General features: G+C 40.4%; 1 protein-coding gene across 25 annotated transcripts in view; it reads left to right on the forward strand.

Annotated features, from left to right (window-relative positions):
• The window catches only part of CSGALNACT1 (chondroitin sulfate N-acetylgalactosaminyltransferase 1), a 327,543-nt gene that overhangs the window by 203,756 nt on the left and 98,007 nt on the right, over positions 1 to 25,780 (forward strand). The window lies entirely within an intron of this gene.

The raw sequence follows: 25,780 nt of genomic DNA on the forward strand, positions 1-25,780 counted from the left end.
ATTTTAATTTTTAAAAATATTTTATTTATTTATTTATTCATGAGAGACACACAGAGAGAGGCAAAGACATAGGCAGAGGGAGAAACAGGCTCCATGCAGGGAGCCCAATGTGGGACTCGATCCCAGGATGCTGGGATCACGCCCTGAGCCAAAGGCAGATGCTCAACCACTGAGCCACTCAGATGCACCAAATTACTGCTATTTTTAAGTGCCAGCATTGTAGTACCATTTGATTTTTAAATTGTGTGCATGTATTATTTTGATCTAAGTAAAATAAATGAATGTTCATAAAATTATGTGCACATGTATGAATTTTTAATGTATCTCACAAAATATTATTAAAAATTAATATTTAAGAAAAAGTATAACAAGTTTTTGGAATATATTGAAAAGGTAACATATATTTTAGTTTGTCATGAATCACAAGTTCAAAATCATGATAGATTTGATATTCAACATTGGAATTTGTGAAAACATAGATTTATTACCCATGTAATGTCTAATTTATTCTTTAATATTTATTAAGCATTAGAAAAAAAGTGCCAGAATCATTGGAATTTGGATTTGCCTTCCTAGAGGAAAAAGTCCAGTCATAATGAAATGGGCAGGTTGGCTCTTCTAATTTTAAATGATTAGTTGTTGACTGTGGTTTGATTGAAATATACTCCAGATGATTATTTACTTGAAACATTTAATACTCAGTCCCCATGAGGATCTACTTCCAGCTGTGGACACTTCCAAACTCTGAGCCTCAGAGTTAGTGTGAGGGATGTGTTATATCATACATACGAATTTCTTTAACATAGTGCTTGGAATGTGGTGCCTGGTCTCCCTCCTTACCCCTCCATCCCATGCCACCCTGGGAATGCATTCCAGTCCCTTGGGGTCAGGCAGCTGCTATCTTATCCTGCTTCCTCTTTATGTAAGTCTTGCTCTTTTCTTCATTTCTCAGTATTACTTACTGGTTAAGTATATCAGAGATCTATCTGTCTTCCTCAGGAGTTTTAAAATTCTTTTTCTTTTTCTTTTTTTTCAGAATTATTATTCTTGATATAAGTGAAAGTCCCTCAAGTATGTTGTACTGTATTCTACTAAATACCTAGCTGCAATTCTGATTCCAAATGACTAGGCTTAGGCAATAAATAGGAGTAAGACATCTTACTTCTGCCCCTCATTTGGGTACAAGTTATGTTAAACCTCAAAAACCTCAGCAAGTGATGAGCAGACTTTCAGCAAAATGGTGCTTTTTATTTTTATGATTTATCCTTTGGCATCATAGAACCTTCACCTCTTTGGCTAACATAATTTTTTTTAGCCAGCCAGACTCAGGATATTTTATTGTATCTGTTATATTCTTGGGTGTAAAAATACTGGGAGAGTCTACTTTCTGAGACTCACTAGTGCATCTTCAGAAGATGTTTTTAGAAAATCACTGTCAGGTATTTCTAGGGAAGAGGCCTCTGATGATTCAGCTCCTGTCTGCTCTGTCAGGGAAGAGCATCTTGCCAGTTCATTGGCTTGATGGCACCACAAGAGCACCCTGCCCATTGGACCTTAGCGTGACACTGATCCAAGGGTCTCAGGTACGGTGGCAAGAACTCAGCTTGGTTGTATCCGAGTTCTTTGTGAGGAAGAGTTAAAGGTTTGATCTTAGTTTTCTTCTGAATTTGGATAGAGATCAAGACAACTTAGAAGATAATATTTCATTAGCAGTTTAATAGGACTATATAAATAATTGTGTGGTAAACAAGGAAGGAGGTGGCTGATCAAGCAGAGAGAAACGTGGAAGCTTTTTGGCCAGTCCCTCTCTGTAGCCTGTGTCTGGCCATGTGTAATTATCTGCATCAGCCACTTGGGATCAATTTATTAAGTATGACCTTGTCTCTGGGGGGCCCTAGTCACTGTAGATTGAATGAAATTGGGAATTTGTCATATTGGAAGGGCTATTTCCCCCCCTTTTTTAAAAAACCAGCTTTCTCAAGATACAAGTTAACATACCATATGAAGCAACTGTCTAAAGTATACAGTTGAATAGTTTTGGTATATTACGGTATTAATTTTTTTTTAAGATTTTATTTGAGAGAGAGAGAGTGAGAGAGAGCAAGTGAGCACGCATGAGCCGTGGGAGGGACATAGTGAGAGGAAGAAGCAAATTCCCGGCTGAGCAGGAGCTCGATGTGGGCTCCATCCCAGGAACCTAGGATCATGACCTGAGCCAAAGGCAGATGCTTAACTGACTAAACCACTCAGGCGCTTCAACAGTATTAATTTTTTTTTTAATTGTGGTAAAATATATATAACAAACTAAAATATAATCACCAAACTATCATTGAAACTTTTTGAAAAATTTTTAATTAAAAATTTTTAATTGAAAGTTAAAAAATCAGTATATATAACGTAAAATTTATCATCTTAACCATTTTAAAGTATACAGTTGTTCGCTTAAGTTCAGTGTAATTGAGTGCCTTCACATTGTTGTGGAATCACTACAACATCTGCAGAACTCTCTTTATCTTGCAAAACCCCAAACCCGTAAAACAGCAATCCACCTTCTTACCTCCTTCCAGCCCCTGGCAACCCCATATTGCTTTCAGTTTCTGTGGATTTGATTCTAGGTGGCTTAGATGAGTGGAAGCATAGAGTCTATTTGTCTTTTTGGCTTATTTCATTTGGTATGTCTTCAGAGGTCACCTGTGCTAAAGCATATGTCCGAATTTCCTGACTTGTTAAGACTGAATAATAGTCCATTCTATATATGTACCATGGTTTGTTTATCCACTTAACTGTCGATAGGCATTTGGGTTGTTTCTCTCTTCTGGCTCTTGGGAATGATGCTGCTGTTAGTATTGGTGTGTAACTATCTGTTAATGTCCTGAAAGGCCAATTTCTGACACATTCTTTAAGGCCACTATATTATATAAACTAAAAAATTTTTTCGCTTATATTCTGGAATAATTTATGTTGCTGTACCTTGTCAGACCGTTCAGGAACGTAAATGGTGCATAAGGACTCCGTGGTGAGAGATGCTTAGAGAATATACTGAGAAGAGAGAACATGGAGAGGAAATAACTGTCCTGAAAGGAAAAAGTGATTTCATGCAGGAGGAAGAAGTGACAGGCAGAGAAAAGGGAGTATCACGTAGAGAAATGGACCTACCACATATTTTTCTCTTGTGCTAAAAGGATAAAGTGTGGGCAGGAAACCAGGCTTAGACAAATGTCACCCTGACCCATAGTTTCAGGATGGCTCACAGTTGATGCCCATAACCACACCCCATGAACATCACACAAACATATTTAGGGACCAGTTAAAGACTCACTGCTTGCAGTTTTGGAAGTGTAGAGGACTAGGGGTTTCCTATAGGCTAGTTTTTATTTATTACATTCCTTTCCAGTAACTCCATAACAAGAATACTTATTCTTTGTTCCAGATGTTCTGATGAGTGATTGGGTAGGGTGAAAGAACAATGTTTGTAAAAGTACTGATCTAGGAGAATTTATGTTGCTGTGCACCACTAGAGGATATTCCCAGTATTTATTTCTAGGTGATTTGGTGGCACGTTTGGTTAAAAAAATTCTCGTTGGCTTTATGACTAACTCCTAATTCTTTTTTTTTTTTAAGATTTTATTTATTTATTCATGAGAGACACAGAAAGAGAGGCAGAGACAGAGGCAGAGGGAGAAGCAGGCTCCTCACAGGGAACCTGATGCGGGACTTGATCCCAGGACCCCAGAATCATGCCCTGAGCTAAAGGCAGACGCTCAACCACTGAGCCACCCAGGCATCCCCCTAACTCCTAATTCTTAACGATACTCTCCTATACATCTCCTGATGTGGTATTGTGGTTATAACAGTTCTGTTGAGGTTCATGTTCACAAATTTCTAACATTCCACAGAGGTCAGGGCAGAGCTATTGTTAGACGTGATAACATATCATAATTTGTGTGTAGTCAACAAAAATTGATTGTTGTAGCAGGAGTAAGATGGACATGTGAGCATTTTGCTTCCACTTTGGGGAAGGGAGAAAAGAAAACCCTAATACTGAAACATAACCCACAGGCATATGTTAAGGCTAGGTTTAACTCATTTATCAAAATATACTTAAATATTTTTAATATATTTAAAAATATATATTTAATATTTTGTTATCAGTGAATAGAGAAATTGGGTAAAATACTAAAAAGTAAGTACTATACTCTGCTGAATTTATCCACATACACATATTTGTGTGGTTGAGTTGAATTTTTAAAACCTATTGAGCCTTTGTTTCCTTGTAAATTTTTGAGTGTGTGTGTGTGTGTGTGTGTTAAATGAAGAGAAAAGTACTCTAGTGATTTGATCCAATACTATGGCAATGATATAGCCTGAATTTTTCTGGGATACTCAAATTTCAAACTATCACCTCCATAACTATACTTTCAGTTTGTATACTATATGTCTTGCTTATTTGCTTTTTTGTGTTTTGTTATGTTATTATAGAAAAATGGAGTTGCTATATCTATTCATCACTAGCTCATCTCGGAATCTTCCATTCTTGGCTGCCTGGAGACATTGGGGAGGAAAAGTGTAGTATTGTAGTTTAGTCTGATAATTTGACTTATTCACTTCTTCAAAATATTTTATCTATTGTTTTACTACCTTACCTATTTAATAGACTCATTTTGTCCATCTGGAAACATTTATTGAACCTCTGTTTTGTTGGAAGCCCTGTACTGGGCATTGGCGAGGAAAAACAAGCAGAATCTTTGCTATCAGCACACTTGCCACCCACCATCAATGGTGCCATTTTGTACTTTCTCAGCACGCATTGTTATCAAAGAAAAAAGTCGGAGGCAGAGCACTGCTTTTCCAGGTTAAGTGTGTGACACAGTTCTCACAATCTCATTTCTTTCTTTCTTTCTTTTTTTTTTTTTTTTTAACGATTTTATTTATTTATTCATGAGAGACACAGAGAGGGAGAGGCAGAAGCAGACTCTCTGTAGGGAGCCTGATGTGGGACTCGATCAGGGGACCCCGAGATCACGACCTGAACCAAAGGCAGATGCTCAACCACTGAGCCACCCAGGTGCCCCACTATTTCATTTTCTATGAAACTCTCATCTATGAATTTAAATCTTCAGTTAAATGTTAATTGTTCTATAGAAAAAAAAATTTTTTTTTGAGATTTTGTTTCATCTCTGCTAAAGTAGAAGATATAGCAAATAGGTGGCCATTTAATGACTGAACGGGGAGACTTGGCCTTTGGTCAGTCAAGTCCAGAAATATGACCTTAACTGTTTCATTAGAAAGAAATGTATTTTTAGCTTCAGGGCTGATATGGGAGGGGCCTTGCTGTGCTTCATTCCTACCCCCAGGGAATGCCAACACAGGTGTGGCTCTATTCTCATCCCAGGAACTGAGTTATTGAAAATAGCAAGCATCTGGAAGAATGAGCTGGTTTCTCCCATGGTTCCCCCTGCTTGTCTTTGAAAGCTTCTTTTTGAAAGAGACCTGAAGTCCGTTCTACAAATCACAATCTATTTCTTTGCTGTCTTTTGAGTGGGCTTTTCTTATTTCTTAGATATACAGCCTCCATTCGGGTGATAAGGTCGTGTGTCAGTAATGTTCCAGCAGGATAGATCAGACCCACCATATATTCAGTCAAAATTCTGTGCCAGAAGTGTTTGAACTTTTAGTTGCTTTTAACTTTGGTCAGTCTACCCCTGGTATTCTCCTAGTGTAGCTCTGGGGCCATATTGCATATTTCTCTAGAAATGTGTTGAAATATTTGGATAAGCCAGTTTCATCTAGAAGCTGTAACATCAGAGTGGTTAGAAAAAGAAACTCATTGAAGCAGGTGCATGTTTGCTTGGGGTCAACTTTGGTGTAGTTTTACGTATTTCAAAAAAATAGGAAAGAAACAGTTTTCTTCTCTCAGAGTTGTCAGGAGGTTTTATAGGTTTTTTTTTTTTCCTTCACTATTGGAGAAAATTTGAAATTTTGTATTCTTATTTTTTGAAACATCTGAGTTCTTGTGTTTATCATGTTCAGTATTTCAGTAATAAAAATTACTTGGTGATAATTTGTTCCCAATATCTTCTAAACTATTTTTTTTAAGTAGTGGAGATGAATCCTATTAAATTATGCTTTTCATAAGATTGAACTAGAGAAGTGAAATCTTAGTCTCCCTAGTGGTAACACACACATATCTAATCTGTGTGCTTTATTTTGTTGCCTCTGGCAAGGAGCAGATTTATTATTCAGGCTCTGTCTAAATCTATAGTTTGACAGCCATGTCCTTGTGGTCACCAAAATATCCTTTTTATAAACTAAATAATCACAAACAACCTGTAAAAAGATACAGACATATTTCCATAATAGAAAATCCATTACATTGGAAACGTCAGGTTATAATGTAGTCTGCATTTAATGATGGAAATCTACCTTCTCCATTAAAAGAATTAACAAACACAAAATATTTACCCAGTAAAAACTAATATTTTGTTTTAAACCTTGTTCCCAAGACCATCCACAGATGTGGAGATTCACTAGAAGGACTCACAGGATCAGTGTAGAGCCCCACTATGGCTAAGATGGATCCCCGCAACACAGCCAAGTGTAAAAGGGTGGAGTCTGGAGGAATCCATGTGCAGTCTTTGTGTGTTCTCTCTCTGAAGGGTCACATGGAGTGCACCTTTCCTAATATTGCAAAATGCAGATTACCTGCTTCTGCCCAAAGATGCCCATTTGAGTCTCAGAGTTTAGGGTTTTTATTGGGGTGATGGTCATGTTGGCATTCTCTGCCTCGAAACACCTACTAAAACTCCAGACTCTCAAGAAGAAATCAGACTTCCACCATAAATCACATGCTGCATACAAACAGCCTAGGCCCAGCAGAACGACCTTATCAGTTAGGAAACTCTGCATGTCAGTATCAGGAGCTTTGTGTGAGCCAAATTCCCAGACACCAGCCACGGGGTCAGCCTTGCAAATTAGGTAGCTTTTCAAAAAACTGGAGCCTTGGGCCTGCTGTATTAATGTTTTCCCACCCAGACCTGCATTTCAGTTTGTAAACAGTTTGCAGAAATAACCCAAATTTTAAATTTGGAGGGAAGGCGGTGCAGATTGTTTCTCTGAACTGTCATCAGGATCAGACTTTGCATTTAATAAAAGTATCTGAGCCACAGATGAGGAAATGATGATTCTCTATGTGATATACTTCTAGTTTTAGAAACCCCTGAGAGCCTAGTATTTTTGAAATTACAATTCAGTCATAATCTGGGTTACATTTTGCATACTCCAGTGACTGTTTCCGAATTTCTTGGATTTGGGTGTCATGCAGTTGAAATTGCTTTTCCTGCCAGTAGCTAAGCCTGGACCATGATGTCAGCTTATTGCTGAAGTGTCCCACCTTAGAGTAGCTCTCACCTGTCTGGTATTTCACTGTTGAAGTATGAAAATGAAATTGGATTTATCAGAAAACAGAATTGGAATCTAGGGAAGGGGCTTCATAAAGTCCTTACAGTTGTTACTTTTATAAAATTAACCCAAATGTTTGGAGCCATTTAGGCAACTAGAACAATTTAGAAATGAGGTTCTCTTGTTTTGTTTTATTGAATAACAACTATTCTTAAAAATCAAATGAATTCAGAGGTTTTAGGTGAATAAATAAAAATCACAGAATGGTGGAGAAGCAGCTAGCACAAGTGGCTGCCGATTTGCATCCATACTAAGAGACATGAGTGCATTTGTCTCCTCCGCAGATTCTTAAAACTCCCCCATAGAGATTACTCATCATCCCTTGTCTCTGTAACTCCATCAGGATTTCACAAGGCCAGGAAGGTTGAAAAGAGGGAGAGCAGCAAGTTTGTGAAGGAAGGGAGACAACAGGCTGGGAGACCTGGGGCCAGGAAGACTGTCATAGGGCCATGCCGTTCAGCCTGCTGTTGGAAATATTCAGTGATCCCTTTGCCACGAATACAATTTTAATCTTCTGTGAAATGAACATTCTTCTCTTCTTGGTTTGGCTTAAGTGACACAGCACTCTTTTTGATGGTATTTTCTTTATAGGGAATTTAAATGATTTTCCTTTGAGCTTACTAATAGGCTTCAGTTAATGCTAACACTGTGCATGCATGTGTGCGTGTGTGTGCACGTTCACACGGACCGTGTATGTATCCTTGTGTTCTCTTTCTTCTTTCTTGGGTACTTGGAATAAAATTCTTGTCAAAACCAAGTGGCTCACAGAAGAGAACATTGAGAAAACACTTCCTTGTCATGTAAATACTGCTTTTCCTCCTATCAAAAGCTAGACAATCTCTTTGGATAGGAAATATTTTCCATAATAAAAATCTGCCTGTGCCAGTTTCCTCTTCTTTTGTATAAGCACATCTTGTGTCTCTTCCAGTATTTGCTGATAATCAAAGACCTTTTCTGTCAAATGCTATGAGATTCAAGTGAGAACTGCCAAAAGCATTATTTGACAGGAGCCTATAGGGACTTCATTTAAAAGTGGCCCTCCACTCTTTCATCCGGGAATAGGAATACAAAACCATTCAAGAATTATATTAATTTTCTATTACAAAATACATTTTTATTAAAATAAATATTGAAACTCTAGATGAGCCAAAATAACAACAGCAAAAATTCTTTATTATTCTACAACTCAGAGAAAATCCGTGTAGCATGGCTGATGTACATGGCTTACGGTGGGGGCAACAATGAATGAGACCTAATTATTTCTTTAGTGACTTACAGTCTGGTCCCCAAAGGGGAGGTGGGGGGTTCAGTGAGCAGGTTCCTGCAGCACAGTGTGGGGGGGGGGGGGTTGTACAATTGCTTCCTGGAATGTGGCATCAAAGCCAATGAAGAATGCAGAGGGGTTATTCTGGCAGAGGGGGTGGGAGGTGAGGAAAGACTTCCCAGGCAAAGGGAACAGGACAAACAAAGCTGTACAGGAGAGGGGAAAGTGTGACACGATGAGAAACCTACGACATCAATCAGTATGGCCGAGGCACGGAATCCAAGAAGTAAGGGCTGAGGGTGGAGGCAGGACAGGTTAGTGGAGGGAGATGAGATCACAGAACCCGGGCCCACTGTGATAAAAAGTTTGGACATGTTCATTTTGGTGTTTTTTTCCCTTTTGGTCTCTTATATGTAGTGGTCTCTCCTTAGTTGTAATCACCATGCAAAATATTTATTCACTAATGGGTTTATGGATTTGTAAGGATTTACTACAGGCCAGAAGCTTTGAACTCAAGTTTCATTATTTTTGTATCTGCATAGTGGGCCAGTGTGGGGGAACCTGGGGAGCAAGGGGCGGGGGTAGAAGATTACCTTATCATCCCCACCCAGGTGACATAATATCCTTCTTACCACCCAGTCCTTCCAACAACCATTTTAAGCATCTATACAGTAATCCAACAGGTGGAAGAACCATAATTAACTGGATAGAACACTTTTTTGTTGCATATTTAAGTTGATAGACTATTTGGTAGCAAGTAACAAACCCCCAAATATCATGTGAGGCTGGGACTTGAACTCATGACCTTGAGATCAAGAGTTCAACACTTAACTGACTGAATGCTCCCCCATGCCCCCAGGCTGGGATAGTTTAAAGAAACACACGAGGGAAGCACAAATCTCATGGGAGCCAGAAATGTCCATTTCTCAGGATCTACGACGATTGTCTAGCATCAGGAATTTGTGATCTGTAATCTAGTGTTTTGTAGCTCTGCTACTCCTTCTGTATCTCTTGATGTCTGTGTCAATTCCAGACTATTGACTAATTCACTATTTCTTCATTCAGGAGAGAGGAGGCTGATGTGCCCAGCTACTCACCACCACTCTTGACACACTTTCTTTCTAGGCTATGTCATAAGTGTCTCTTCTCCTGCCCTCCAAGGCCATCACTGGCCATCGTGTTCAACAGCCCAAGACCATGCCCTCAGTGGGGATGTGGGAGGGACATCACATCATAGAATGGGGCAGGGGGAATCACTAGCATTTCCAGTATTAGTTGTTTCTGTTTTTTTCTTAAGGAAAAATACTGCTGTGTTACACATCACTATGCATGTTTTGGGCATGGCTTGTGCAGTATGTAGGAGGACTACCACCTCCTTTAATCTGGAAAGCATATAGTTCTCAGGACAGTCTTGGTTCTGTTACACCCCTTGACATTTGTAAGTGGACGTTTTTCTAGTTGATAGCCCTCCTGATTTTCATGATTTATAGAAGCCTTGATTTAAATTTTCTCTCTCCCTTCCAGTCAAAAAGTACTTACTCAGGGATGCCTGCGTGGCTCAGTGGTTGAGCGTCTGCCTTCAGCTCAGGTCATGATCCCGAGGTCCCAGGATCGAGTCCCACATCGGGCTCCCTGCATGGAGCCTGCTTCTCCCTCTGCCTGTGTCTCTGCCTCTCTCTCTCTCTCTCTCTGTCTCTCATAATAAATAAATAAAATATTTTTTAAAAAAGTACTTATTCAGTGCCTTCTAAATGCTAGACCCTGTTTTAAGCACTAAGATTACCACAGAGAATAAGATATTGAATATCCCTATTCTAATGGACCTAACTTTCTTGCAGGAGAAGGCAGAGAGTATAGAAAAAAATTAACAATGAGATAATTTCAGATGTTTCTTCTAGGAAGAAAATGAAGCAAGTGTTTGAGAGACTGCCTGGGAGTCAAATACTGCTTTCTGATGTATATCCAGCACAAGGTCTTTACAGAGAAAATGTCTCCACTGAGACCTGACAAGTGCAAAGGAGCCAGGAGGTCTCAGGAAGAGCATTCCAGGCAGAGAAGATAGATGTGTATAAGCCTGGGGGCAAGAATGAACTTGGTGGGTCCATAGAAGAGATCTCAAGTCAGTGTGGGTGCATCATGGGAGCCAAGGGACAGGTAGAGACCTACTTTATAACCCCTGCCCCAGGGTCTGCAGAGAGTATTAGATAGACCCTGCCATTTCCACTGATCTTCTCACAGTTACCTCCAACTTGCCTGCCCAAAGCATAACTTGTTGGTTTTCCTCTTAGCCTATACTTCTTCCAAGTCTCCTTTAGCTCAGGAAATTAAACCACCAATGTTTCATGTTACCCTAACACCTTCTCACTTTCCCATCTAAATTGCCTCATCTTGCAATCCTACATGCAACAGAAGCTCAAGTTCGTTCACTTCTGCTCATGTCCATTACCCTCATCCTCATTAAATTACCATGATCTTTTGCCTAGATCAATGCCTTGGCTTCCTGGCTGATTCTCCACCATGGTACAACATTTGTCCCATTTTCTAATTAGATTGTGTTTTTTACTGTTGAGTTTTTAGAGTTCTTTATACATTCTAAATACTAGTTCTTTGTTGGAAATGTAGATTGTAAATATTTCCCCCAGTCTGTAGCATATCTTTCTGTTCTCTTAACAATGTCTTTTGCAGAGTAAAATGTTTTAATTTTGATGGAAGTCCAATTTGTCAATTTTTCCTTTTATGCTTTTGGTGTCATGTCAGAGAACTCTACCTAGTTTTAGATCCCAAAGATTTTCTTCTATATTTTTTTCCTGAAAGCTTTCTAGTTTAACATCTTACATTTAAGTCTGTGATCCATTTTGAGTAAATTTTTTTGTATAAAGTGTCAGACTTAGGTTGAGATTCTTTTTGGGAGGGGAAGGGGCTACTGATGTTCAATTGCTGCAGCAGAATTTGTTGAAAAAGCTACTTATTCTTCATTGAATTATTTTTGTACTTTCATGAAAAGCCATTTGGGAATATCAGTTGGGTCTATTTGAGGTTCACTATTCTGTGTATCTGTGCCTCTGCTAGTAACACACAGTCTTGATTACTCTAGTTGTATAATAATTCTTGAAATAGGTAAACTGATCCCCCCATTTTATTCTTTTTCAAATTGTTTTAGCTATTCTAGTTCCTTTACCTCCTCATATAAATCTTAGAATAGTCTATATGTATAAAACAATTTTATTGACATTTTTGTAGGCATTGCATTAAATCTGTATATCAGTTGGAGGAGAATTTGTGTGTTGAGTCTTCCAATCCATGTATTTGTTTTCCAGTGTATGAATACATTTACAGTTGATCCTTGCACACTGCAGGAGTCAGGGGGCACCGATCCCCTGCACAGTCAAAAATTTGAGTATAACTTTTGGCTCCCCTCAAAACTTTACTAATAGCCTACTGTTGACTGGAAGTCTTAATAATGTAAATAGTTCACACAGATTTTGTATATTATATGTATATATTCTGTGTTCTTACAATAAAGGAAGCTAGAGAAAAGAAAAGGTCATTAAGAAAAATCATAAGAGAAAATACATTTACAATACTGTACTGTAATTATTGGAAAAAATCTGTTTGTAAGTTGACCTGTGCACAGCTCAAACCTGTGTTGTTCAAAGATCAACTGTATTTAGATCTTTGAATTCTTTTACCAGCATTTTGTAGTTTTCAGCATGCAGGTCATGTTTTGTTAGATTTATGCCCAAGTGTTTTTTGAGTGATTGTAAATGTTGTGTTTTTAATTTCAGTGTCCACATGTTCATTGGTAGTATGGCTTTTTGTATGATAGTACAATTAGGTTTTGTATTTTCTACATAGATAATCTTGGCATCTGAAAATATGGGCAGTTTTATTTCTTCATTTCCAATCTATATGCCTTTTGTTTCATTTCTTGACTATTAAACTAGCTAGAACTTTCATTACTAGATCTAATAAAAGTTGTGAAAATGGATATTCTTGCTTTATTGCCAGTTCAGTGTTTTATCATTCAGTATAATTTTAGCTGTAGGTTTTTTGTAGATGCTCTTTATCAAGTCAAGGAAGTTCACTGTATTCTTTTTACTTTTTAAGATTTTATTTATTTATTTGAGAGAAAGAGCAAGCGAGAGTGCAAGAGCAGGGGGAGGGAGAAGCAGACTCCTTGCTGAGTGGGGAGCCAGACTTGATCCTAGGATACCAGGATCATGACTAGAGACCAGAGGAGAAGGTGGCTGCTTAACCGCTTAACCGACTGAGCCACTCAGGTGCCCCAAAGTTCCCTGTGTTCTTAGTTTCCTGAAAGGTTTTTTTGAGTTTATTTCCTGAGAGTTGTTTGTTCTTTTTTTTTTTTTTTAATCATGAATGGGTATTGAATTTTGTCAAGTGTTTTTTCGAATCAGTTGATAAGATCTTGTGATTTTCCTTCTATAGCCTGTTAATATGGTATATTACATTAGATTAAATACATGAGTTCAACTTGCCATCCTACGATTGGAATCCTGTTTTTAATTTTCAGAAATTGAATTGGAACATTACGTTTACCTCAGTCATAAGATACAAAATCTTAATTTTTAGCTGTTAATGTCAGCTTCTTATTTAAATGACTACAAATGTTTAAAATGCTATTGTTGTTATTAATGGACATTTAATTGAACTAGTGATTTTGAGAATGAGTATATATCCTTTCTAAACCTTCTAATCAGGAGATTCAGTTGATAAATTATCCATTAAAAGGAGGTCTGCTTTAAAGAGTAATCAACCTTTATCCCATTTTTGCTTTCATTGGAAGTTGTAAATTACTGAGTTATCTAAGACCATCGGTTCTGGAGATAGGAGCAGCTTGGGTGAAGCAGCCTTTGAGCTGCTAGAATAACCTCAAATTTTTTTTTTTTTTTTGTGGGCTTTTAGAGAACTGGAAAGCTTCACTTAAGTATTTCATAAAATTAAACATGGGAAGGACTATTTCCTTTATTTTTTAAAAATATTTTATTTATTTATTCATGAAAGACACACAGAGAGAAAGGCAGAGTTGTAGGCAGAGGGAGAAGCAGGCTCCAGGCAGGGAGCCTGATGTAGGACTCGATCCTGAGACCACGGATCACGCCCTGAGCCAGGGGCAGGTGCTCAACTGCTGAGCCACCCAGGCATCCTGGACTATTTCCTTTATTATTGATTGTATGATGGAATCTACTTGTAGGTAATAGGTACGGGGATGATGACTTGGAAATAGTTTTTAAAATGTTAAATATATTAGAAACCAGTCTCTACATATTCCTCTCCTTACCATAGACGGCTTGATACATCTGCTATTCTTCTTTCTCAACACTCCTCACTGAAGAACTCTGTCCCTCACTTACTTAAACCTGGCAACATCTGTTAGCCATGTCAGCCACCACATGTATTTTGGCAGCTTTCTGGGACTTAAAGTTTCTTTTCTGGGAAAATATTGTGAAGTGCAGTGGACATACAAAATCTATTGTTATCATCATCACAGCTATTTGGATTACAAACTCTCTACTTGAAGAGGAAAAAGTATTCCACAGTCAAGATGAGTTCTAATAAACTGCCTATTATTATTATTCGATTTCTTCCAGGCATTTTTTATACCTCTATAAACTGTCATTTTCTGTGCCTTTTAGACCTGTGCGAGTGAGTTTAGGTCAATTGAGGCTTTTCCATTTGTGATTCAATTTTCTATTCCTCTGCCTTTAGTTCTGCCAAGAAATAGTTCTTGGTGGATTTCATTTACTCTTTGGCCCTGGCTTAATGGCTTCTGCAGGGTCTCAATTGGTGTGTTTTCCATTTACACACCACCATCTACAGCAGCGTGAGGGATCAGCATTTGATTCCTCTGGAATTTGCTTCTTTATTATATAACTACTCTCATGCAGCTGAATATTATATACAACCATGAACTCACTAATATCCAGTGTGACTCCCCCCCCCCAAATTTTTTCTGTTTTTCACACATCACCAAAAAGGATACATTTTCATTATTATACTTATTCCAAGTTTAGGACTTTGAAAGGAAAGAAGACCAACCAAATACTGGATCTGAGCAGCTCAGAACCATTAGTTTGATCTAGGGGGAGGGTGAGGGTGAGAGGAGACTTGCCTCAAAATTTTGAAGGCTGTATTTTGGTTAATACTGAAGATTCTCTCTCTCTCCTCCCCCTTATGGTTTTGAATATCTTTGTTCTTTTTAAGAAGTTCCATTTAAGCTTTGTTTTTCATATATCTAATTTTTTCCTCCCCAATTAGATTGCATATTCCTTGAAGAAAAGATCTTTAAAAATTTATTCTGTATTCTCACAGCAAGGAGCATTATGCATATATTGTAGTTGCTCAACAAATGGGAACTAAATGTTTTCCTGTAGCCTCTAGGCTCCTGACGTACAAAATAGGCAGGATCCAGTCCTTGCTCTCAAAGGGCTTACTGTCTGTTAGGAAGATGTGAAGTACATAAAAATATATGACCTGAGACATGATAGCAACCAGGAGAAAGATGAGATCAAAGTGCTCGAAGACTAAGCAGGATAGAATATATAGCAGTAAAGAAGAGCTTCATGAAGAATCTGGTGCTTGAGGTAGGTTTCAAAGAAGGAGTAGGATTTGGAAAGGGGTTTATTATAAGTAAGGAATGAAAAAGAAAAGACTGCCATTTTAGGTAAATTCCTGCATGAGCAAAGGTGTGGCGCTGGGGAGTCCAGTTGACAAACAGCTTGTTTCCTACTTCCATGGCAGTAGAGAGAAGGCAGGGGATGTGTGCACACTCCCCCAGGTGAGGTGTGAGCTGATCCCCAACCCTCTATGACACCTCTGTTGGGTGGTTAACCAGCTGAACATGTGCATCTGTGGAGGTGGAAGGCTCACCACCTGTTGAGATCCCACCTGTCATCTGAGCATTCCTACCATTGGGGCCTGGTAGGAAGACTGGCAGGTGGAAAGGGGTCTGAATGAGAGGGACTTAGGAGGTCCAGATGAAGAGTGTCCAGGTATTTACTTTTTAAAATCGTGATTGAAGTTGTGAGTTTAGTAAAGCTGTAATGGCAGCTGTGCAGGGTGGTGGGAGTGGGAAGCTCTTTCATAGTGATAAAAACCTAAAGTAGAGGGATGTTTAAAGGAATAGAACAGAGAGGACACACACAAAAGGCTTTTATAGCATGGACAATGTTTTTGAAAATACTAAACTAACCTGTTCTTGTTCCCAGAAACCCCTAATTGTTCCTCATTGCCCTGCAGCTTTCTGTCCATTGTGACTGAGATCTTTATTATTTCTGGAGAGGGGTGGAGACTGCCTGGATGAAGCAGGCATGGCTGGGTTTCCGGGATCAAAACGAGAATTTAAGATGATGTGGTTTATGTATATAATGGAATATTACTCAGCCATTAGAAACGACAAATACCCACCATTTGCTTCGACGTGGATGGAACTGGAGGGTATTATGCTGAGTGAAATAAGTCAATTGGAGGATAAACATTATATGGTCTCATTCATTTGGGGAATATAAAGAATAGTGAAAGGGAATAAAGGGGAAAGGAGAAAAAATGAGTGGGAAATACCAGAAAGGGAGACAGAACATGAGAGACTCCTAACTCTGAGAAACGAACTAGGGGTGGTGGAAGGGGAGGTGGGCGGGGGGTGGGGGTGACTGGGTGACGGGCACTGAGGGGGGCACTTGACAGGATGAGCACTGGGTGTTATTCTATATGTTGGCAAATTGGACACCAATAAAAAATAAATTTATATAAAAAAAAGATCCATAGGAGACCATCTGAAAGCAAGTGTTTTACATTTCCAAAAGCAGAGCTTTGTTGACAGAAGGAAGGAAGGAAACAACACAGTAACAAGAAAGGGTCTGTGCTCTCCTACAAGCCAAAGCTGACAGTCAAAGAATTCACAGTCAACCATAGCGTTGATGCAGGATGTGGCATCAGGACTGTTTTCCTGAGAATGGAGAAGAAAAACTCAGGCAGTAGGCAGGAAGTAGAGGAATTCTAGGAGGTTAGGCCCTTTCTCTCCTGTCCAGGAGCATGTGTATCCGGGGGGAAGGGGAGGCACAGGCGAGAGAGACATTGGGGCACTACCTTCTGGGAGGGTCAGACAGTGCCTGGCGCACAAACACTTGAATCTGACTGAAAAGAATCGCTGGGTTGCAGTGAGCACACCAGGACAGGAGAGGACAGGTGGCCTGCTCCAGCAGACTTGGGGCACAAAAGCAAAGTTAAATTCAGTTGTCAAAAATAAAGTTCTTTTCTTCCAAAGAAGTCATAGTCGACACAAATTTTTACCTTGGCAACACTTGGAAGAGGTGAGGTGTTCAGACCAACTGCCAAGGGGTGGATGAGGCTTTACCACCACTTCACACTTCAGAAATTGAGAGAATGGTCACTGACTTGCCAGGGTTGTTTAGTTGGTGCACGGTGGAAGGATGGGAGCATGGAGGTGCCGCAGAATCCTAACTTCTGATTGAGAACCGGGGGACATCAGAAATCATCTAGGCCCCCCTAGAATTTTCCCAGAGGAGAGGTCTTAAACAGAGGGTGATCCACTCACAGCTGCATACTGGGGAGGGCTGAGACATGCTTTCTGGAGTTTATTCCTAGCCCCATCTATGCCTAATCAGCCTGGAAAAATTAATACCCATTCCATTTGACATCCATTCCCTTTATTAATTGTGTGTGGACCTGAGTGAACTTTCTGGCAGGCTGATTAAGTAATTATCTTACATTCGTGTAGAAAGCTTGTGCTTTGGGGATGGAAGTTTTTTCATCTTTAAAATAGGGACGATAGATCTCTGATCCCTTAGTCGCATGTCATGAGGATTTAGAAAAATACCCTTGTTTGTCATATGTTTCCAGCTTCATGGAATTAGCCTAAGGGTTTTCATCTCATTTAGGAGCTGTGGCAGCTCTACCGAGTAACCACTGGTTTGGGTTCTTTGAACCCAGAGCACAGCTAAAGTTCTAGGCTGGAGCTTAAGCCCCGCTGGCCTCGGTGCTTGAAGTGCGTGGCTGTGAAGGGTGATGGGGATCAGGGCTGAGGCCTCCCAGGGCCAGACTGGACATGGCAGCTTCATGGAGGAGGCCGCACTGCGGGGTGGTGTTTGTGTTGAACAAAACTGCTCCTCACCCTCATTTTGTATGGCTCTTACTTTCCCTGATCCCTTTCTCAAAATATCTTTGAGGTGACATGTAAAGTCTTGGAAGCTTTGTGGACAGTTGCATTTTCCTGTGTCATTCTTGGTTCCACAATTTTCTGGAAGGAATTTAGCATCTGAATTATAGTAAATTTTATATATTTCCATTATAAGTGTAGAGACTGAACAAATAAATGCAAAGTCTAGGGTGCCTGGGTAGCTCAGTTGGTGAAACATCTGCCTTTGGCTCAGGTCATGATCCCGGGTCCTGGGATAGAGTCCCGTGTTGGGCTCCCTCCTCAGTGAAGAGCTTCTTTCTCTCTGCTCCTCCTCCGGCTTGTGTTCTCTCTCTTTCTCTCAAATAAATAAATAAAATCTTTTTTAAAATGCAAAGTCTATGTTAATGAAAGAGCTGCAGATGTCATGAAATGATACATATATATTTGGGGGTTCAGTGAATAAGGCACCACTTTCCCTTACCACCTTTTATTCACTCCTATTCTTGATACTTAGTCTATAATGGGGAAGGGGGTTTGTGGTGTTGGTCACTTTTCATCAGAGCCCAAATCCTAAAGTCAAATAAAGCAGAGGGAAACAAGGTCCCCTTTTGAGATTCAGCTCCCACCCACTTCCTGCCTGTCTTGAGCTGAGACTCAGTCTCCTCACTCGCGAAGATGGCGTGGGCTCTCCCCTGTCCCACACCTTTCCAGCTATCTCTTGCCTTCTCACTCTTCTCCCCTGCGACTACTGAGCAGGGGAGAAAAAGTTCTCTGTATTCAGAATCTCAATTTCCTTCCTCCTCCTCTGTCACTGGTACCCTCGTCCTTTGTCATTTGTACCCATGAGTCCACTGAATAGGTTCTCTGCAGGGTTACCAGTGGACTCCGCGTGATTCAGCATTTTTTTTAGTACTCAGTTTACCTGATTTCTCAACATCTGACATTGTTGATTTTGCAACATCTGACATTGTTGATTTTGTGTCTTTCTTCTTGAAAGTATGTCATTAAAATTTTGACAGACACATTTTGTTAAGAGTAGGGCCAACCCATCACCCCCCACCAAGTTTAAGAAAGGAAATCTAAGCAATGTTAACACTTATTTTGAGCTTCTGAAAGTTCTGTACCCCTCTTCAGTCACATTCGGCTTCTCTGCTCCTACAAGGTAACTATTCTTCTGACTCTGGTGTTTGTAGGGTCTTAGGGTCTCAATATATATATCTTCCTCATCTGAGTTCTGTCAGTATCATCCAGCCAATGACCATCAGAAATGCAGTGTTTGGCTGTGCTGGGTCTATTACTTGTTGCAGCAAGTGGGAACACACACTGTGGAGAATTGTTGGTGTGGGGAGTGGTTCTCAGTAAAAGAGTGGTAGAGAGAACCTGTTCTATGAATTTGGGTTTTAGTTGAATGATTTGCAAGAGAGTCTGAGGAAGTAGAGATTTTCTCTAAATAGATGCTGTCAAAGAGCAGAGGTTATTCTCTGATTAGGTATCTCAATAAATCTTCTCTATGGAGACACTAAAGATAACGTGACTGGCAAAGAAGTAGCTTGGCCAAGAAAGGGATGTTAGATATTCTGTGGGTGACACAGTGACTTTGTTTTTTGTCTGCAATTGGACTAAATGATGAAGTGGACTTATTTCGTTTCTTTTATCATGGTCTCACAGTAACCTTGTCTGAGTCTGCTGTTCCTTGAGATGGTTTATGTTTAGTAGGAGAATCCATGGCCTTGCCAGGAGTGTTGGGGCAGCTTCTGAACATCAGAGGATTGCCATCCTTTTTTTTCTTTCTCATTTCTGAACAAGTTGAGAAACTGTAATCAGGCAGATGGAAACCAAAGTATCAGCTTGGTGATAAGGTTAGTTTAGAGAACATGTGGTGAAAATGGCTTTCCTGATGTTGGACCAAGGATAGCGGACTCCCCCACTCAGTCACGAGTAGCACTGGCGATGCTCAGGCCTACCGCCCTGGGCCGTTGTCTCAAGGTCATGACGGTATAGAGTTGGAGGCCGTTGGAGGTTCTGCAGACTCAGCACCAGATGTGCCTCTTGCTCTGTACTTTCCCTAAGTTGTCTCATTCACTCTTAGGGTTCAGTGATCATATTTTGTTGATGACACCAGTCTAGTATCTCCAGGCTAGACTTCCTCTCTAATAGGCTTATACCCCATCTCTAGGTGGATGTTTTAGAGCACTGCAATTTAACATGACCCAAATTCATAATCTCTTCCCTAGATTCTATGTCCTGATCCCCACAGCCTGATCCTACAGCTTCACCCCACACTCCAGCCACCCTGATCTGCCTGCATGGTCTGTATCCACCATATTGCCTTACGCCTCTGAGCTCTGCCATTTGGCTATTTCTGCCAGAAATGCTCTTTCATTCTTTGTCTGCCTTGCTACCCTCTTCCTTCAAGGCTACCTCGGGTGTCATCACCTACAGAAGGCCTTTTTGGAACCCTAGGTTGGGTTGAGTGCCCTGCTCTATGTCCATCTCTTCTTACATTTAGCTCCTCTATTATAGCAATTAGCTTATTGACTTATCTGTTCATGTGTCTGTCTCCTTCACTATACCTTAAACTCCTTGAGGCCAGGAGCTCTACCGTGTTCATCTTTATATCTTGAGATACATCTATATTTGTGTATTTGTGCTTTGATCTTATGTCTATGCATCTATAGATGAGTGAGTAAGATAGCTATCTATCTGTATTGATAGAGCTAGATGTCTAATACCTTGAACTAGACTTAGCACTTAATGAGTGTTCGGTAAATGTTTGTTAGGCTACTTGTGCCATCTAAGGACTTTGTTAACATTTTATCTAGTCCTAGAATGACCAGAGCTTTGGTAATTGTAGTATTAAAAATAGTAAGCCAAGTATTTTTTAATCTGGTTATATTTTACTTTACTCGGGATATATTTCAGAAAAGTAGTATTTAAATTGAAGTTTGTAAAAAAAAATAAATTGAAGTTTGTAAAGTACACATTTTCCTATAAATTACATGATATTTTCAGCAGTGGTTTACTTTAATTTCCGATTGGCTGTCATAGGTTAGAACTCCTAATAGGTAATGATGTTAAGTAACATCATTATCAGTCAAGAAAGCATTTTTCATTTTATTTATAATTTTTATCTGTAAATCATAAATTTATCTATAATTTTGAAGTTAAAGGCCTTTGCAAAATGGCTCTCCTGCCCTCCTATGAAGGGAATGCAGGTGTCTGGCATGGAAACCAGGGCCCCTGCCCCGCAATCCCGTGTCCTTTCCCTAGGGCCCCGCATGCTGAGTGGCCTCTGCTGGCTGCCCCTCCTCTCTCTGGGGGAATGGGAGGCTGAATGTGGTCACAGGCAGAGCTCTGCAGGGGAGGCCCTGGAACACACCTGGTGCCGGGGAGAGATGGGCACTGTGTGGAGGGGGCAGTGCTGAGGGGGCAGATGGGGCTGCAAGGGAGAGACAGGTGCCAGTGACCTGAGAACAGACTTGATTGAATTCCAATTCCTATGTAAGCCAGGATCTGGTTTTCCGATTATCACCTCCTAATTTGGTTTTCTCAAGCAGTCTTCCTTTGAAACATCTGCAAGTTCTTCGCACCAGTCAAAATGAAGATGAAAGCAGTCAGGATACCACCCACTGTGAGGATTTTCCTTTGTGTTCCGCAAAGCAGTTTCACATCTGTTTAACGAAAATTGACATTACTTTTCATCACCTTTGCAATGAGGAGGATCGTGCGCCCTGGAGGAAGAGTTTGGCCTTCCCAAATACATTGGGCAAAGAACACAAAGTTTCCATACTGAGGGGCATGCTTGCTTTTCGGCTTTGGGTGTGACACTGAAGGCAGTGTGTGTTCTGCACTCTGTCAGTTTCCTTGGTCACTTCTCAGAGCCGGCGTGGCCTGGGCAGGTGTCCCCCGTGGAGACCGTCTCCTTGTTTTCTCTTCAGCTTCTTTGGTCCTATTCTTAGACTGAGGCTGTAGAATGTGTAACAGAGGTGGCCTTCATTTTGTTGTGTTTGTGCTTATGCCGGTTGTATGACTAGGCCTGCAAGTGGGAAACCAGCCTCAGCCAGGCACTGGCCCGCAGCAGGGTTCGCCCACAGTAGCTGCAGAAAGTCCTTAAGATCTTGTCTCATTATAGGCTTTTAATGGCAAGAAAGCAAGGTTCATTAAAAGCTGAACCCTTCTTTAGACTGTCTACTCCACAGAATAATTGCATTTATATCAATCTTGAGACCCATTAGCTTTGTGCCAGGAAAAAACTCCAACTCTTCTTTCTAGATAGAAGAATCTATAAAAAAAAAATAAATTAATAAACAATGCCAGTGACAGAGCCCATTGCATTTCTTTTCACCTTGCCCTTGGGCATATGAAAAAGGTTTGAACACTAAGGAACACAATCAGACCAAAATAATTTTAGCAAAGTATTAGACAATAAAATGGTGAATATTTTGAGTTCTCAATTTTTCCTTTTTTAAAAAATTTTTTCCTTTTTAAAATTAAGACAGTATGCATCCTTAGTAGTGGACTTGGAGTGGGAGTGGAAAAACCGCAATCAGAGGCAGTAGGTGGCTCAGTTGGTCAAGCATCTGTCTCATGAGTTCAAGCCCCATATTAGGCTCCGTGCCCAGCCTATTTAAAAAGAAAAGAACAACCTTAATTAGATCTTTCTATTTTATATCCACAATCATTTAGGGATTCTCTCCAGTGTCCCCATTTCTACACAATAAATATACCTTGAAAAGTTCATCTGAGAGTTCTCTGGTCCTTCAACTGGAGCAGTCTTTCCCTGCTCTGAACTACGGCAGCATTTTGTTTCTATTATTAATGATTGATCACAGTCCCCCATATCTCAGTTATTTTTTTATACCTGTCCCTCCCAGAGGACCTTTACCCTTGTGAGGACAGTTGACCATGCTCTTTATCCCCTACTATAGTCGACACGGTCTCTTTCACACAGTAAATATTCTGCACATACTTGATGAGTGGGTGGATAAAATTCATGTTAACTGGAACATCACTGCAGAATTTCAGAAAAAATATTTTCTGTGTTCATGTCATTATGGAGTGTAAGCTTCTTACAATGAGCCCGGGCTCATCTTGTGCAGTTGCCCACTGCATTGCAGGTGGCTGTAGCCGGGAGTGAAACTCTGTGTGTGTTTTGTTCCTTTGACATTATGTGGTGCCATTGTAGAAATTGTAGCAATTGGTGCAGATTCACATAAGTAATCAAAAGGATAATATTCCAATTTATCTTTCAGGAAGAGGCATTTTCTGCCTGTCTTGGGCAGCTTTGAACTGAGAGCTGTTATGTATCAGAATAATGATGTATAGTCAAAAGAAGGAATCTGGGAACTCTTCTCACAGGAGAGACTTGAAGCCCTATTTTGAGAAGCAGCTTTTTTTGTTGTTTGAAGTTTTCCTTTGAACCCAAGGAATATCTCTAGTACCAGCAAGTGAAATCAGAACACTAGTATAATGACTCATACCATTTGGAGCACCTGGAAAATTGCATTTTGGAAGTATCCTAGGAATTTTTGAGATTTCTCCAAAGCAGTACCTGCCATCCTTTTAATAGTGACTTGGCAGGTGTGACAGCTAGGTTGTGCCCAGGGTCCATATGATCAGGCTTTTGGTCAGAAAAGTTTGCTTATGGTTTGTGGTCTCATGTGCACAGCCCTGAAATATTGTCCTAAAGCTCAAACATTGTTGAAGAAGCTCAAGAAAACCAGCCATGTTCCCATCCACTGTGCCGGGAATTGAGCTAAGCCTTTCACTACGAGTGCCGTTTGGAACTCCTCCAGCAACTTGATGAGAACTGTACCGCTTGGTGTAAATGGCAGTTTGGGGAGAACTCTTCAGATTCATCACAAATTTCTTTTTCTTTTTTCTTTTTTTTTAAACTGGGCTTTTGGAGGATGATAGGAATGTGAGAGAGTTACTTTGAATTTTTGGGAGTGTCGTTCCGAGACAAGAGACATGGAGTCTGGAGGTCCTAGTTCTAACTGCTTTCCACCAATGCTGTAACTTTGCATGAACATCAGCTACTTCTCCTGGTTCATTTTTGTGGTCAGGGAGACCATGTCAGTGTCAGGCTTGTATCTAGGGGGGTTTGGCCTTATTTTGGCTCACACTGCTTGCATGTGAACTTTGTGCCAGGCACGATGCTGAACACTAGATGTGCATGATCTCGTTTGCTCTCGGAAGGACCCGAGGCCCTCTTTGTGCTCCTGTATTTGGGAAACAAAGGCTGAGAGAAGCCAAAGAACTGCAAGATTCAGATAGTCCTCACCCTAGAACCTGTCCTTTCAACCACTGAGCTGTACTGATAGGATGGAAGGGGCTAGGAGATAGTGCTTCGGAGAGTCAAAACAAATATAAATGTAAAGTCTTATCAAGGCACAGTACTGGGGAGAGCAGGTGCTTGTCTGTGCAGACAGTTCGGAGAAGGCCTCCCCTCTCCCTGTCATTGCGCAGGCTGAGCCATATCCACACATCCAAAACTGAACTTGTCTTTCTGCTCATCTTCTGTTATATGTGTTGGTTTTTTCAATGGTGGCCACAGCCTATGAGTCGCACCAGCTAAACCCTAGGCCTCATTCTTGATGGAACTTTCTTTCTCCCCCTCATCTGATTGGTGTCCAAGTCCTGGAGGTGGTACCCAAGAAAAGCTTCTTGAATCCACCCTCCCCCTTGTATTTAGTGGTGCTGCTTCCACGTCCCTTGGTTGGAACACCCTGGTGATGGGGCGGCTTCTTGCCTGGCCCCTCCAGTGCTGCTCTTTGTCTCTCCAGCCCGTCTCAGCACTGCCCATTTGCTAGAATTCAGTTCTGATCATGTGACTCTTATATCTAAAAACTTAAATGGCTGGCTAACTATCACCTATAGAATGAAGTTTAAATTCCCATCATGATGTGAGTGCTGGTTGTCATTTGTGCAGGCTGTGATTATGAAATACTGTAGGCTGGTGGATTAACTAACAAATGTTGATTCACACCATTCTGAAAGCCAGAAGTGCGAGATCAGGGTGTTAGCATGGTCAGGTTCTAAGGGGGCTCTCTTCCACACAGGGATCTTTGCTGCTATAAAACCTGTGCCTGCTCCTCTCTTGCCTCCTTACAGCCCAGCCCTGTGCATCATGCATTCCTCAGCCTTTCTGCTCTTCCCTGTTACCATGAACACTTGTCTGTGTGGTGAGCTATAGAGAAACCCTATAGCAGAGTGATGAATAGCACAGACAACAGAGGCATACCACCGGGAGCCCAGTTCTGCTCTTTCCTTGCTAGATGACTTGGGCAGGTGACTAATCTCTGCCTCAACATCTTTATCTGCAAAATGGGTATGATATTAATAGAACCTGCAGCATAGGAGATATCAGAGAAGTTGGGGGAAGATGTAGATAGAATGGAGTTGTAGATAGAAAGGCCAAAGTTTATGGAAAGAGCATGGAATATTTTAGAGTGATACAGAAAACATGTTAGTGGAATGTTACATAGTATTAGCCAATAAGAAGCACTAGGATGAAGTACTCTGTGCCGTCTATCTTATGTATAAACAGGACATGTCTGTTGTGGCTAAATTTCGTAATAGGAGCAATGTCCTGAAATATTTTTAGGTAATACCTAAATAATCAGTTAATCTCCCGGCACAGACAGTTTGACAACAAGATAGGCTTGGCACCAGGTATGGGGAGTAGGTGCTGAAGAAGGCATAGAGAATGGCTAGAACAGGTGCTCATAGGCGCCATGGGGAGGAGCAGTCTTAAGAAACTACCTGCAATCAGCACAAGGTTTTATTTTCCTGAAAAATAATAATGTATCTTGCATTTATGTAATATCGGACATCCTCCTGTTACTGTTTTCTATATTATTGGTTCTACTTCCAGATGGAGATAGATGGCACAAAGAGAGAAG

This window comes from Canis aureus, chromosome 15 (genome assembly GCF_053574225.1).
Source record: "Canis aureus isolate CA01 chromosome 15, VMU_Caureus_v.1.0, whole genome shotgun sequence".
In the NCBI taxonomy this organism is placed as follows: domain Eukaryota; kingdom Metazoa; phylum Chordata; class Mammalia; order Carnivora; family Canidae; genus Canis; species Canis aureus.